This window comes from Haliotis cracherodii, unplaced genomic scaffold, assembly GCF_022045235.1.
Source record: "Haliotis cracherodii isolate W230 unplaced genomic scaffold, xgHalCrac1.p SCAF_23, whole genome shotgun sequence".
Classification (NCBI taxonomy): Eukaryota; Metazoa; Mollusca; class Gastropoda; order Lepetellida; family Haliotidae; genus Haliotis; species Haliotis cracherodii.
In genome coordinates, this window is record NW_027266279.1 from 12,670,612 (window position 1) to 12,686,917 (window position 16,306).

A 16,306-nucleotide genomic window follows, 5' to 3' on the forward strand; every position below is an offset into this window, starting at 1 on the left:
CTCCTGGCGGCCATTATCGAACGGCCAGCTAAAACACAACCCCGCGCTTACGTCTACAGGTCTCTTCCTGTAGTACGGTAATTAGTATTCTCTCCCTCAAGTGTATCCTCAATGATATAACCCACCCTCATTAATTACATGCTGCTCTTTTCCAGCCTCACGGCTATGGAGCTGTGATAAAGAGTCCAAGTCATCATAAAGTAATTAGGGTCCAATAAAAACAATGCGCCGCCAAACCTCATACATATTATCACTGAAAGTCGTACTACAGACGGTTAATGTCAAATCACAATAAAAGCATTTCAATTGCAATAACATGTTCCAGGACCATGTATTCTCTTAACACCATCGGATTTAGAAGCAATGGTCGTATAAAACAAAACACATCTATTTGATCACAACAGTATTCATGTTATTCCCACAAAATCACATAAAGAAAGGAGACATTAGGAAATACATGTGCATTATCATTTTTCGTCAGGATAACAAAATTTTCTCTCCTTGTTACCACCTCCAGGTTCAGCTTAAGACGGGTCCTCCTTTGGTCAAAAGTTTGTTCCCCCTCTAATGAGTGTGTCACGCGTTGCACACGAGTGGCGGACGGGGTGCACACCCGTGTGCAACGCGTTGCACACGGGTATCACACGCGTGACCAACCCGATGCACACTGGTTGCGTAACGCGTTGCCCATGCGTGTAAGGGGAATGAACTTCTAGGCAGTAGTGTACATGCCCCTTGATATGCAGTAACACCACATTACACCAAAACGCGGTCGCTATGTATACGGTCGAATTTCTTCAGCAATTCTTTTGATGTGTTTTTTAATTTAATTTACTTATCAATATTACAGCAATTGTGGTTTCAAGACAAAATAAAATTGCCTCACTTGTTGGAAATCGTAACTGCTTTTTTGCGAAACCTTTTTTAATAAGTCTTAAACTGAGGGGCAAAAGAAACTATACCATTCAGTTGATTTTATCACATGTTCAATTTGCAGTTGAAAATAGTGAGTGAGGGAGTGAGTGAGTTTGGTTTAACGCCGCTTTTAACAGTATTCCAGTTATATCACGGCGTGTCAGCTTAATGTGGGAGGAAAGCCCCAAGTGATGCAGGTCTCAGACGTTTACCACTTCGGTGAAACCCACGAGCACGGGTATGGTGCTGACAAAAAAACTAGAAACATAATCGGGGCGAACCGGGATTCGAACCCACAATAATAGGTTTCTGGCGTGCCCAAGGGACGCAACTCTGCACAGCGAATCGCGGCGCCTTAGGCGACTGGGACACCCGTGCCCCCCAGTTGAAAGTAGCTTAAGTTAATGGTATTATAAGTAAAATAGGAATTGTACTGGCGTTTAGTCGACTCTCAACAATACTTCCACATAGTTTTATTTTTTTTAAATATGATTTGATCATTTGATACACAGCCTCTGATGGGTATCTTGGACACATTATGTTTGAGAAATAATAAATCAGCTTTTTTCGGCCAAACATTTCAAAAATCGTAGATGTCACGTGGTTGCAAATTCATTTCTTACCCAGTCTTCATTGAACCAATTTATTTTTCCACAAAATTACCAATAAACAGATTGCATTTTACTTACTGTTTCAGGAATGTGTGATGGTTAAATAGACATAATCAAATTTAAAAACAAATTTCAATTACACAATACACAAACTCGGTACACTTTGTTTTATCCCTCAGTATATTATCTCTCATAAACAACTGCAACACTATTAGTCCCGACAAGCCGGTCGGATGACAGTGAACTGGAATACAGGCGAACGTCATAGAAGATCAGACCGCCTCCGTGGTCTAGTGGTAGAGCGATCCCCGGCCGCGTCATACCAAAAGACGTTAAAATATGGTACTTGTTGTTACCCTGTCTGGCGCTCGGCATTAAAGGGCTAAAACAAGGACTGGTCGGCTCGGAGTCAGTATACTGTGTCTGAGTGGAGTATTCATGTTAAACTGCGGCGTGGTATCTCAGTGAGCTAGCACTATAAATCGGCATCAGTCCGAACTAGCCACACAAACACATATAAGTGCAATAATCTTGGACGCGACGTTAAACCCACTTTCACCTCACCTCACCTCTTAGAAGATCCGGTAAGGTCATACATGCATATGATTGTAGTTGTGGGATCTGTTATGGACCGCCTCCGTGGCCACATGGATAGAGCGTCCGCCGGACTTTAGGAAAAGAGCAATCTTATAACAGCAATGCAACCTCAATCTGGAAAAACTATTTAATTCTTATGTAAAACGTCACTTTAATCTGTTGTAGGCACATTACCAATTTTTTTTTTTTTTTAAAACGCGCTGATATTTTTATACAGCGTTAAATTATGCCAGTTAACTTCCTGAAATTAGATTGAAATAAGCTCATATTTAAGCTCCCATTTCATGAGTGAAATTTTTAAATAGACTGTGAATATATCTCAACATCTGTGATACCTTTTAAACATTTCTCTGTAAAATATAAATGCTTCATGTAACATACTTTCTGTAATAAAATTTTATTTTAAAAAAGTAAAGCGTCTGCCCGGAGAGCGGAAGGTAGGCAGTTTGATCCATGGGCAGCGCCATACCAACATACTTAAAATATGGTACTTGTTGTTACCCTGCCTGACGCTCGGCATTAAGGGGATAAAACAAGGACTGGTAAGTATTCTGTTTGATTGGGGTATCCATGTAACAATGCGGGGTGGCACTATAAAACCGGCATTAATCCGGACTAGTGTAGATCCGGGGTAGAATAGGTCTTCAGCAACCCATGCTTGCCGTAAAAGGTGACTATGCTTGCCGTTAGAGGCGACTAACGGGATCGGGTGGTCAGGCTCGCTGACTTGGTTGATGCATGTCATCGTATCCCAATTGCGTGGATCGATGCTCATGATAGCAATCACTGGATTGTCTGGTCCAGACTGGATTATTTACAGAGCGCCGTCATATAGCAGGAATATTGCTGAGTGCGGCGTGAAACAACAAACAAACAAAACAAAACAAACACGCACATGGACACGCACACGTACACGCAAACGTGTCGCAATATAAGTGCAATAATCTTGTACGCAACGTTAAGTCCCGTCGAACCTCGCGTCCATCCTATGGACCCTTTCGCGATACAATCTAGACGCTGTAATTGGAGCCGTGTATGCAACTTGAACACTGTGTTGTCAGTGGAGTCTATATTTGAGTTATCGAACGAACAAAGTGTGGAGTCAGGTACATAATCAATATTGCTAGGACTGCTGTTCCCCGGGCCTCGTCCGCCTTTAAAAGCGTGGCACACAAAACATTGCACGACATTCTCTGTGCCGCCCTTCGTATCAAACTGCCCCCAGAACCCTATCCCCCGTCGAGACATCGGAAAGTCAGTGAAGGGGGATGTTCCATAAGCCTGAACTTCAAGTGTGTTGTTGAAGTCTGTTTCAAGCAGCTGTGATTAGAGAACGCAGTAGGTTACAATCAACCCTCCGTACAATGTACTTTATAACTTAACCTGAGCACGATAAAGACACGTTGTTTGTGAGTAGCATGTTCGTGTAAGTCGGTGACATTAAAGCGGTAAAGACCCATGAAGATCCGGGTTAGCATAGGTCTTCAGCGCAATTGACCGCCTCCGTGGTCTAGTGGTAGAGCGTCCGCCCGGAGAGCGGAAGGTCCGGGGTTCGATCCCCGACCGCGTCATACCAAAAGAGGTTAACAGATGGTACTTGTTGTTACCTTGTCTGGCGCTCGGCATTCAGGGGCTAAAACAAGGACTGGTCGGCTCGGAGTCAGTATACTGTGTCTGAGTGGGGTATTCATGTTAAACTGCGGCATGGTATGTCAGTGAGCTAGCACTATAAATCGGCATCAGTCCGAACTAGTACAAGCAGACACAAACACACACACGTGCATGCACGTCGCTATATATGTGCAATAATCTTGGACGCGACGTTAAACCCCATTTCACCTCACCTCACCTGAGCACAATGACTCTCGTGAGAAGATATATTTTTGGATATTCATGGACACACTTTCATCACGATAAAGACCCGTTGTTTGTGAGCAGCATGTTCGTGTAAGTCGGTGACATTAAAGCGGTAAAGACCCATGAAGATCCGGGTTAGCATAGGTCTTCGGGAACCCATGTTTTCAGGTGAAAGGCGACTAACGGGACCCGGTGGTCAGGCTCGCTGACTTGGTTGATGCATGTCATCGTATCCCAATTGCGTGGATCGATGCTCATGATGTCAATCACTGGATTTTTCAGACCGCCCTCATATAGCTGAAATATTGCTGAAAGCGGTGTTAAACAACAACAATCAAACACACAAAGCATTGCCGAAAGATCTTTTTCGACAACGGGCGACCTTGACCTTCGGCACAATAAGCAGGCTTAGATTATCTGATCTCAGTGCTCAGGGTGGAACACGGGGCTGTAGCCTTTTGCACAGACGACCGCCTCCGTGGTTTAGAGGTAGAGCGTCCCCCCGGGGTTCGATCCCCGACCAAGTCATACCAAAAGACGTTAAAAGATGCTACTTGTTGTTACCCTGTCTGGCGCTCGGCATTAAGGGGCTAAAACAAGGACTGGTCTGCTCAGAGTCAGTATACTGTTTCTGAGTGGGGTATTCATGTTAAACTGCGGCATGGTATCTCAGTGTTCTAGCAATAAATCGGCATCAGTCCGGACTAGTACAAGCAGCCACACAAACACACACACGTACATGCACGTCACTATGTAAGTGCAATAATCTTGGACGCGACGTTAAACCCCATTTCACCTCACCACGTTTTCACTGGTTTGAGGATGAATCTATTGTTATCGTGAGCCAATAAAGTTCCTTATGAGTAGGATCTTGCAATAGTGAATATGTAATATGACTTAAGACAGGGGTAGATCCTAGAATTTTACCCACGATCTGATCATCCCGATATTGCGTACCGGCATATAGCATACACGTGATATCTACCTGATGTGCCTGTACGTGGTCACATCGGAATCAATAATAACACCCATGAAACCATGTGTATACACATGAAAATACTTACTCTCTTATCACAAGTTGAACAAATTTCGTTCTCGTAAATCAGTTCATATGCAGCACAATCCTTCAGAAAATATTGCTTTTACAGTGTATAAAATATTAACGGTGGTTGAATGGTATTGACGTGGTCGTCAACACACAAAAACGACTTCGGTGAAACGGAAAATGAAAATGTAAACATTTCCATTATAAAAGATACTGATATGTGTTTTCTATTTGACAAAACCTTATTTTTAATACCCAATCTAAGAAAACAAATGTTATAGTGATGAAACACTGATGCATATTAATCTGTTTTAATGTTTTATGTTGTTTTGTCTCTCATAATCGCCAAATGTCAATTTAAATGTTGTACAGAAGTTTAACAAAAATAAATTATTGCCGCTCTATGAAAATAAAGCCAACAAAAACGTGTGTAGGTGGGTGGGGGGTCTAAACTTACACGTCAACGTCCAACCCAAAGGGCCTGCAGGGGCCCGTTCCACAAAGCCATCTTAGCGCTACGACTAACGTAAGTCTATGTTAAAGTATGGGAGTTACAATCATCTTAGCGCTACGATTGCTTTGTGGAACGGGCCATGGTTTATAAGTTTACAGTTGTCATCATATGATACGCACAAACCTGCGTATATCATGTAGTTGACAGTTATGATATTAAGATATGTATCTATAAGTGATCCGCAAATTTAATACAGTTTTACAATCCCAGAACATTAGATTTACATGTAATTGCATTACAGCATGAAGCACACTTGCACGGGAATATGTTCCCGATACGCTTCACATCCTCCTAAACACGACCCTCGCTCTTTGCGCTTTTCACGAGCAGCCGTTGGGTCGCTCCGTCTTCTAACGTTTGGGAAGACGACACCAGTGAGCAGACGTGTCAATTTCATAGACATGTTGTAATGGAAGATACAGTGTCTTTAGATCCCTCCCTCCTATTCACTGAGGAGCATCGTTGGTTGGGAGGATGCAAAGGAACTACTTTCCCAGTCTGGTTTCTCTGATTCTTCCAAAGTCATGGAGTGGCGCTGGTGTCAATACCAGAATGTTGGATACACGAATACTGGGGTGCTGTTAAGCAGAAAAGGCACAAGGAAAAGTAAGTAAAGTTTGATTTTCGTGGAGAGCATTCGGGACCACGGACGTGTAAGCTGCGTTTTGGCAACCCGTTATATCTATAGTTGTCACTTTTTGGCCGTAAACATTAAATTGGATACAGGCTTTGTCAAACACGACATACCTTCAAAAGTGCATTGATTTGGCAATGGGAACTTCCATGAATTATTTTCATGAAGTGACGTTTCTTTTGCCGTTCCGTAGGCTGGGGCGTAGCAAGCACTTACGTTATCCTTCATAACCATAACATTGACAGCCTGACATGATGCATGTTCACGCGAGTACCCCCAAGTTCCCGGCGTTACGTGATCACTTAACGCCTCAAAGCAGAAGATATTTGTAATGGCGTCGGTCCCTGGCACCAAGGATATAATCTTTATGAATTCTTTGACGATGGGCATTTCTTCGTAAGTTGAAAAAGTAGATACATAACTTCCTGATTGTACTGTAGATTATAGAAACGTGTCTGTAAGATCCCTATACCGTTGTCAAGCAAGACTGACTAGTGTAAGCATGGTACATCATTATTTGTGGTTGGTGTAGGATCAACAATAACAACAATGTGCATGCCTGAGTGAATGCACAGTAACGGGAGGACAATATCGTAACAACGTGGGGCGGTCGCGTAGCCTAGTGGTTAAAGCGTTCTCTCGTCACGCCGAAGACCCGGCTTCGATTCCCGACATGGGTACAATGTGTGAAGCCCATTTCTGGTGTCCCCCGTCGTGATATTGCTGGAATGTTGCTAAAAGCAATCAAACTCACTCACTCACTCACTCACTCACTCACTCGTAAGAACGTGATGGACAGAGACCACCCGAGGAAGCCAATTAAACGAGATAAAATAAGTCAATACAGAAGACAAATTGGTTGATTAATGTCAAACTTTGCAGTTACAAACAAAATTAAAACATAGATATTAATAATAACAGCGAAGTCCAAACTCAAAGGCTTATTAGACACAAAATAACACAAAATAACAAATTTAATTGAATGCAATAATAAGAAGCCGTCACTTTTTCCGCCACAAAAAAAACAGAATTAAACCCTTTCATTTCTGCTGGAAATATCTCTTTCCGCCTACGTTTTTCTCTTTGGCAATTGGTAAAGCCACGGGTGGATCTTACCTTATCTAACCTAAAGAAATCTGAAACGAATCAACCACAATATCAACAAAAATATAATCAGTTTAGAAGCGAATATAACACCATCAAATCAAATCTATATTTACAGATGGATCCAAGGATGGTGATGCTGTTGCCAGTGCCTGTCGCTGGTTCCAGAACTTTATAAATTAGATTAACAGATAAGTCTTCAGTTTTTACAGCTGAATCAAAGGCCATTTTAATTGCTCTAGACTCGCTGGCCTGTCTTCAGGCAATGAAAAATACTTTTCTATATAAAAATTTTGCTACTGGCCAATACAACATCGTCTTTTGTTGGTTAGCCAGCCACGTTGGAATCGTTGGTAACACTTCGGCTGATGCTGCAGCTAAGGCAGCACTCAACAAATCTGACACCACTTTTTATATCAAAGTGTGACTATAAACATGTAATTAGATGTTACATCAGAGATGCGGACGTGGGACACACAAAAAGTATAAATAAATTACTGGCAATAAAACCAACTATCGGTAAAACCTACTTGGGTTGTCAGTTCAGAATTGAATAGGTCTTACTGAGACGTCATATTGGCTATTCACGATATACACATGAATACTTATTAAAAGGTGAAGATCCTGCTTGACTGTTGATTTTTCCATCACAAAGAGATAAATATTTCAAATCATCTCAAGGATCTTTTTAAAAAATATTTACTTTTTTTTTTCTTTTTTTTTAAAGAAATAGAACTTATTGATGAATTTTGAATTGTGTAGATAGTATTTTTTCTATGTATGTTTATTCATACCACAGTTTTAAACATGGCATATGTGTGTAATTTAACTTTGCTTACCATCACCAGAACCTGGAGGGTTGGTTCTAAATCCTGCTGGGGTATCGCGCAGGGAGAGGGAGAATAGTAAGTCCCCTTAGTTTGGTGGCCTAACCTTGGTTGCTGAAGATCTGTAGTCCGCGGGTCTTGTCCAGCGCATTAACGGGGAGAAGTCATTAAAAGTTAATTGTTTGAAGCGCATGTAAAATACCATAGATAAATCGACAACCTATCAAATACGAATTTAAAGCTGTGTGGTTTCACCAAGACACTGTATGTGGTGATGCAATCAGGATTTCTATAGCAAAACAATAAGTGAAAGTGCATTAGATGTACATGAGGACAAACGCATTTCAGTGCAGTATACTTTTTTAAACTTAAATGTTTCTACAATATCCCTCCGAAATGCATGTATTATTGAAAGGATGCAAATACATGTTGATTGAAAACGCCTATTCTAGGAAAACAGGGGAAAAAATAAAAAATATTAGAATATTGTTGTATCGCTGTGGCTCTATATTTGCTGACCATCTTTCGGTGCCCTAGCTGTAGTTGTAATCTGAACATTGATACAAGGATGTAAACTAAAATAACACCAAACATTTTAAAAGACATTTTCCCGATATTTTTTCAGGTGTTTCCAGTGTGTGTGTGGACCACATACAATTTGAACATCTACTTCATCACGTAATCAACCCGGTAAGGTGAGACTGATATAGGAACAAGAGGAAGACCCATCAGTAACCGGACGTCGCCTTGCTGCATGTCACATCCGATGTCATCGACCCTATCGTGAACAGATCTTTGTCATGCGCATCACATCGCACGATGGGCAGCGGCTGGAAGTCATCACAATGCCAGTGGGGAGACGTCATTCACTGATTTTTATGTCGCTCGGCATAATGCCTAATGAGTAGCAGGTCCTCGCAGCGGTAGGACCATTCACACAATAAAGAGATTAGAAATTACTGTTATTATTATTATTATTGTTACAAGGTCATAGTACATTTTAGACTGGTTTGCACTGAAAGCCATCAGTTGGAATATACTCGGAGACTGGGTCGAGAAGGTATGGCTTGCCGTAAAAGGCGATCGGGTGGTCAATGCATGTCATCAATCACTGGATTGTCTGGTCCAGACTCGATTATTTACAGACCGCCGTCATATAACTGGAATATTGCTGAGTGCGGCGTTAAACAACAAACAAAATATGGCATCAATATGTAAGAAGTCTTCCCACACCTACCATGACCTCGGAGACTTTATGCGACCTATAAAACTTTTCTGAGGAAATATTGCTTTGTTTTAAATGTTTTGAACATCGATCCAAGCAATTGGGAAATCCATGAGAATCAAGTGAGCCTGGGTTGAAGACCTATTCTACCCCCGGATCTTCACGGGTCGGTGTTCATGCATGGCATCATGTGAATCACTTGTCTGTCTGGTGCAGACTACAATAATCGACACTGAAAGACCGCAAAAGCAATTTTAAGCTAGCAATCACAAGCGCCAGATCACATGGTAGCTGAAGTATGACAGCAGTATATTCAAAGACAAAGTGTCTGACAGCACTGGTTTTCATGACAATGATTTTGGGTCTTTCAACATTCTGTACTGTGCCGATTCTCGGTGTCACGTCAATATAATGGACAAAGAATGCAGGAAAGGTAATCATGAAATTGTGATGTTGAGTTAATATACCAAAATTAGGCAGAACATTTGCCATGAGCAACACAAAATTTACCTTTTCATTCATATGGAGTCCTTTTCAAAAGTCACTGATTGCTAGCTGGAAATTGCTTTTGCGTGCTTTCATCACATTTAGTATGCCAAATTCACATGAGCATTGGGATACGATGACGTGCATCACCCGATCCCTTTTGTCGGCTCTTACATCAAGCATGGACTGCTGAAGACCAATTCCTATCTGGGTCCCAGAGTATGGTAGTGTTATGGATAACAAAAAGACTGGCGGTTGTTACACATTTATTTCTCCTCAAATACACAATTGGGATACTCGGGTCTGTACATGTGAATTAAATTAATTTCCCAAACACTGGTGTCACGTCCCTAGCAACCACCACAACATGACCATGTACCCATCTCACTATAATGAGAAGGATTTATTGTCAGATATTGTTTCAGTTTATTTGACACTGTTAATTCCTAAGAATATTCAACGGGAAATGTCTATTTTTCCCATCGAACTGATAAATACCATCTTGCACAAGCACTCCGAAGATCTATGCTGGTGATGTCAAACATGTGAGTTGGGTTTAACGCCACTTTTAACAGTATTCCAGTTAAGTCGCAGCGTTTCATCTTAGTGGATGCCAGACGGGTGCAATTTGGTTCAGTTTGACAACCCAGTGTTATGCTTCAACATTCTGCGAACGTACACCTACAAAACACGTTTTACTGAATCACGGCGTGTTTTTACATACTTGGTGCTGACAAACCTAGAAACATAATTGGGGCGAACCGGGATTGGAACCCACAATAATATGTTTCTGGCGTGCCCAAGGGACGCAACTCAGCACAGCGAATCACGGCGCCTTAGACGACTGGGCCACCCGTGTCCCCTCTTTTGGTATGACACAACGGGAGTTCACACCACCAGCATTCTGCTCTCTGACCCAGACTTTCATGGCAAAACAAAATCCGAAAGATTGAGAATACATCAAATTAATGTTGTGAACCAAACCTGCTCCCGTGTCCAGGAACAGGGCCATCCTGGACTGCTTACTACGGAGGGGCCGACGCCATCAACTGAAATTGAGAAACCAAGATGTTCTACGCTTTCCTTAAAGAATGACACTTTGAAGGTCAAATCCACATGCTCAAGTGTAAGCCTGAATGTATGACCATGCATCCTGTCTAAACCTGTGTAGTTTGGTGGAATCGCAAACGCATGTTGAAGACTTAGTTCTTAAGATGAGCGTTTCTTCATAGCTAGGAAGACTGATGACAGGCCCTGTGGACAAATAATACAGAGTCAAGTTGTGCAACGTACACATAAAACATTACAATCTGATATCACATATTGACGCCGTTTAACTCCACTTAATACTGTCATATCACAACGTGGGAGGAAAGCCTGAAGTGATGCAGGTCTGACGGACCTTGAAACAACCGGGACGAAACGGAATTCGAACTCACGATCAAGGGTTTCTGGCGTGTTCAAGGGACGCAACCATGTACAAGGAGGACTGGGCCACCCGTGTCCCCCAAACAACCTTTGTCATGTAAACTGACAGTTTACATAAATTGATAATGATTATATTTAGTCATAGCACACTATCTGAATGTATAAAATATAAGAAACAAGCATGAAATATTCACATCCCCCGCCAAAAAGACATGTCCGGTTGTGTGCAATGCATTAGCTCCTGTGAACTATGTTCACTGGGCCTTTTTGTAAATAGCGTAATTGCAGCACTAAAAAGTTGTTATTGGTGTTGTTTTGCCATGTGCTGTTTATGATAGAATATGTAACTGAATTTGTAATGAGTAAGGATGAGACATATGGACGAACAACTTCTTTATTACAATTAGGAGCGATGGTTTTGGTGTAGGTTCTAACACCCTTATCTAGCAAGTGAAGTACAGAGTATGGTTGACAAGAATATATAGTGTTTACACAGTTGAGTAGGTTTAAGATCAGTTACACTCTTGTATTTTGTAATGAGTTGTGTTTCTGCATGAAGTTAGTCAGTGAATGCAACAACTGTGTCCATGACACTTTTGGAGGAACATACACTCAAGCAATGCAGAACTTACCAACAAGAAAGAAAATGTATTCAATACTATGAGATGACTGTGAGTATGGTACGGTTTTCAAGATCTGCTCCGGAAACGAGGACTACCGCCATTTTCAGACTAAATCAAAGTTGTTGCCATGGAAACTCTAAAAAATATATTTTTTTAAAATCCCAAACTATCGAAAGGCACCAGTTCACCGGACGGAAGGACAGGCGGACGGCACCCATTCCTATATCCCCCTTCCACTTCGAGGCGGGGGATAACTCACCGTGTGCATGACACCGAGCCCAATGACGTCAGATACGCCAGGTATATAATTAGTCATGGTGACCCACCTGAATGTAAATATGTCAGTACAAAATAACTTTACCTAAATATGTTAAACAGGTATGATCCGACATTCTATATCACGCACAGCACAAGATGGAGCTAACTTAAGGAATTTTTAAGTAAGGAAGTATTGAAGTAAACCAAGAAAGGGACCGACCGTTTGATGGCTTAGATTTTATCGGAAAAATTAATTATGCTTCAGACTGAAAAAGATAATATTGTCGGCCACAAGGAATACATTGTTGCAAGACAGTTTTTGTTTTAATATTTCCACTTGCACCCAGGGGAGACACCAAAGAAAATTTGCCAACGAGTCATACGGTACCCTGTTACTGAATATGAGTTGGGGCAAGACAGTGGTGACTGCTGGTGTCGAAGTGCAGTAAGTTAATTGAAACTTAAGTACACTTGATAATATATACGTAATGACATTAGTGCATTTCTATTCACTGAGCAATGCTACCGTCTGCAAGATACTGTCATATGTGGGCAGTTTCTGACAATGTCTTGGAATACAGAACATCACTTCACGTCCAGCACAAAGCTCTTCCTTATGCAACTTTGTACATGCAAGACAAAATCATCAATGGTTTGAGGAGCTTTCTGAGCCAAAGTATGGAAATCAGTAGCTGCGTTTTGTTGATGTACAACAGTTCTGTCAGTTTCTTCTATCAAACATTTCTTTTATTTATTTCAAGTCACGGGAACAGACCTAGTCACGGGAACAGACCAAGTCACGGGAACAGACCTAGTCACGGGAACAGACCAAGTCACGGGAACAGACCAAGTCACGGGAACAGACCTAGTCACGGGAACAGACCAAGTCACGGGAACAGACCAAGTCACGGGAACAGACCTAGTCACGGGAACAGACCAAGTCACGGGAACAGACCAAGTCACGGGAACAGACCAAGTCACGGGAACAGACCAAGTCACGGGAACAGACCAAGTCACGGGAACAGACCTAGTCACGGGAACAGACCAAGTCACGGGAACAGACCAAGTCACGGGAACAGACCAAGTCACGGGAACAGACCTAGTCACGGGAACAGACCAAGTCACGGGAACAGACCAAGTCACGGGAACAGACCAAGTCACGGGAACAGACCTAGTCACGGGAACAGACCAAGTCACGGGAACAGACCAAGTCACGGGAACAGACCAAGTCACGGGAACAGACCAAAACACCCAAAATACAGACCCTGTGGTCAAACAAATGCAACAAGAAACAAATCCCCAGGCTTTCATTTCGTAAATGTTCTCGATCCATGGAGCAAATATCATTTACTAAGGATAATTAACTGCCATTTTCAAACTTCCCCCGAAAGTCCAAGCTGTTTGGGGTTCCCAGAGCCACCCAAAACTCTCTGGGTCGGGCATACTGGCCCGACATGGTGGCACACTCAACAAAAACTATGACGAAAATTCAATACAAAGTCAGTTTTCACTCACACGCTGTATTTTCATTTGTTGTATCTTCCAATGTTCTTCACCTGCCACCAAATGTAAGTGTCAACAAGGAAGGCTAACGGCCGGCACGCTAAACATTCACAGCTCGACCACAGGACGGAGGACAAGGCTGATCTGCACATGCTGCACGGACGACCCGTTCACCAACGTCGGTCCTGATTGGTTTGTCGTGTCACGTGTCGTGGTCCGTGGATATTGTCATTTTCAAAGTAATTCTGTCACAACGTTTACATCTCACAATAGATTGACACTTAAATACAAGGTGAAATAAGGGCTTGTGCAGCCACTGGACACACCTCTAGAGCCACCAGTTACTTTGATCCCCACCGTAAATCTAGGGATATGTTCACTCAACCACTGTATGTGTGTGTTTGTTGTTTAACACCGCACTCAGCAATATTTCAGCTTTTTGAAGGTGGTCTGTAAATAATCGAGTCTGGACCAGGCAATCCAGTGATTGACATAATGAGCATCGACAGTCAACCACTAAATACATGAAGGTGACACACGTTTCTGCATGTACTGGGCGGTTGGGTAGGCAAGTGGTTAAAGTGTTCGCTTGTCACGCCGAAAACCCGGGTTCGATTCTCCAAACGGGTACGATGTGTGAAGCCCTTTCTGATGTCCTCCGCCGTGATTTTGTTGGAATATTGCTAAAAGCGGCGTAAAATCCTACTCACTCACTTACTCTGCATGTACTGTTGCCCTTTCCTATCACGATTTCTCGTCTTACATTCTTCCAGTTTACCTCAAGGGGAATGTTTCTGACATGATTGCATGACATTGGAGAGTAAGGTTACTCACAATTACTCACATCGTGTTTGTTGCTCCAAGCCACACAGCGATAATCCAGCTGACGGGGGTCTGTAAATAATCCATCTGTACCAGACAATCCAGTGATTGACCTCTTGGTCATCGATCTATGCAGTTGTTATACAATGATATCCATGGTAACCCGATCCCGTTAGTCACCTCATACGAAAGCATGGGTTTCTGAAGACCCAGTTTGAATAATATCCCTATAACACTACTGCCTGTATCAAGATTTGATTCAGCGTATACTATATCTAACAGTTAATACTTACTTAGAGGACCCCGATGTCAGACAAATTACTAATTAAAGTCTGGTCATAGATAAGATAGATCATAGATATACACAGAAATACCCCGTCATACCCATGCAAGAACACCCCAGAATACACAGGAATACCCCGTCATACCCATGCAGAAACACCCCACAATTCCCAGGAATGCCGCGTCATACCCAGGAACACCCCGTCATACTCATGCAGGAACACCCCAGAATACCCATGCAGCAACACCCAAGAATACCCAGGAATACCCCGTCATTCCCAGGAACACCCCACAATTCCCAGAAATACCCCGTCATACCCATGCAGGAACACCCCAGAATACCCAGGAATACACCGTCTACCCATGCAGGAACACCCCAGAATACCCAGGAATACACCGTAACACCCATGCAGGAACACCCCAGAATACCCAGGAATACCCCGTCTACCCATGCAGGAACACCCCAGAATACCCAGGAATACACCGTAATACCCATGCAAGAACACCCCAGAATACCCAGGAACACACCGTCATACCCATGCAGGAACACCCCAGAATACCCATGCAGGAACACCCCACAATTCCAAGGAATACCCCGTCATTCCCAGGAACACCCCACAATACCCAAGAATATCCTGTCATACCCAGAAATACCCCGTCATACCCAGGAATATTCTATCATACCCAGGAACACCCAAAAATATCCAGGAATGCTCCGTTATACCCAGGAACACCCCAAAATACCCGAGGATAGCCTGTCATACCCAGGAACACCCCCGAATACCAAGGAATATCCTGTCATACCCAGGAACACCCCACAATTCCCAGGAATACCCCGTCATACCCATGCAGGGACACCCCAGAATACCCAGGACGACCATATAATACCCAGGAATACCCCACAATAACCATGCAGGAACACCCCACAATACCCAGGAATACCCCGTCATACCCAGTAACACCCCACAATACCGGGGAATAGCCCACAAAACCCTTGAATACCCCGTCATACCAAGGAATACCCCGTCATACCCATGTACATACCGTCATACCAAGGGATACCCCGTCATACCAAGGAACACCTCACAATACCCAGGAATACCGCGTCATACCCAGGAACCCCCCCACCCCCACCCCCACCCCCTATAAAACAGTAATAACCCGTCATAGCCAGGAACACCCCTCAAACCCCAGGAATGCCCCGTTATACCTAGGAACACCTCACAATACCCAGGAATACCGCGTCATACCCAGGAACACCCCACAATACCCAGGAATACCCCGCCATACCAAGGAACACCCCACAATACCCAGGAATATCCTTTCATACCCAGAAACACCACACAAAACCCAGGAATGCCCCGTTATACCTAGGAACACCCCACCATACCTAAGGATATCCCGTCATACCCAGGAACACCCCAGAATACCAAGGAATATCCCGTCATACCCAGGAACACCCCACAATACCCAGGAATACCCCGCCATACCCAGGAACACCCCACAATACCCAGGAATATCCTGCCATACCCAGGAATACCCTGTCATACCCAGGAATATACTGTCATACCCAGG